This window comes from Suncus etruscus, chromosome 7 (assembly GCF_024139225.1).
Source record: "Suncus etruscus isolate mSunEtr1 chromosome 7, mSunEtr1.pri.cur, whole genome shotgun sequence".
NCBI classification, from domain to species: Eukaryota; Metazoa; Chordata; class Mammalia; order Eulipotyphla; family Soricidae; genus Suncus; species Suncus etruscus.
In genome coordinates this window covers 119,440,754-119,441,793 of record NC_064854.1, presented here as the reverse complement: position 1 = coordinate 119,441,793, position 1,040 = coordinate 119,440,754, and the positions used below count along the sequence as shown (strand labels likewise).

General features: G+C 39.8%; 1 non-coding gene across 1 annotated transcript; it reads right to left on the bottom strand.

The window, feature by feature from the left end:
* Nucleotides 1-374: 374 nt before the first annotated feature.
* Nucleotides 375-481, bottom strand: LOC126015225 (U6 spliceosomal RNA). The gene has a single exon (XR_007498112.1). It is a non-coding gene; the product is annotated as a U6 spliceosomal RNA (small nuclear RNA).
* Nucleotides 482-1,040: the final 559 nt, after the last annotated feature.

The window sequence follows — 1,040 nt, the reverse complement described above, 5'->3', positions numbered from 1 at the left end:
AAAACTCTGGCATCAGCTTTGCTGCTCTTCCTGGTTGATGTTTTTTGACAAATTATTTAGGTCTTTGTGTCTGTTTTCCTCTTTAATGTATAGTATCAATAGCACCCAATTGATTTTTTTATTGATTGCTTTATTAGATGTGAAACATGCATAAGTATATCACATATTTTTTTAAAATATGGAAAGCTGGGGCCAGTGAGGTGGCGCTAAGAGGTAAGGTGTCTGCCTTTGCAAGCGGTAGCCAAGGAAGGACCGCGGTTCTATCCCCCCGCGTCCCATATGGTCTTCCAACCCCAGGGGCGATTTCTGAGCGCTTAGCCAGGAGTAACCCACTGAGCATCAAATGGGGTGTGGCCCCCCAGAAAACAAAAAAAAAAAAAATGGAATGTTTCACGAATTGCGTGTCATCCTTGCGCAAGGGCCATGCTAATCTTCTCTGTATCATTCAATTTTAGTTATATGTGCTGCCGAAGCGGAGCACAGTATATCACATATTTTTATACACACATATATACATGAATACATACAAGTTGTGAGAATAACCGAGCATGAACATGAGCTCACTTGGGATCAAATCTAGGCATTGACATATATAGGTCATCTACTCTACAAAATGAACCACATCCTTAGCCTTCACTCTCTTTTTCTTGTCTTCTTTTCTTCTTTCTTCTCCTCTTCTTTTTCTTCTTTCCCTTCTTACTCTTCTTCAACCTTCTTCTTCTTCTCTTCGTCCCTCTCTTCTTCTCACTCTTCCTCCAACTTCTCTTATTATTATTCTCTTTCTGGGTCTCTGGGACTTTCAATGATTCCTATATGGTTTCTGTTGAGTTTATCAATGACTTTCTATTTTCATCCGATCAACATTATTTGAGTAGTTTATACCTTTGTCTGATCATTTTTTCCTTCAATCTCTTCTGCTGTGTGGAGTTGTTTTGCCTCTCATCTTCTGGCTCACTGACCCCTGTTCGTAGCTGCCCATTACTCCAGTGGAGAGGTTTTTCATTGAGGTTTTCAATTCATAAAACAAGTTTTTCAGACCT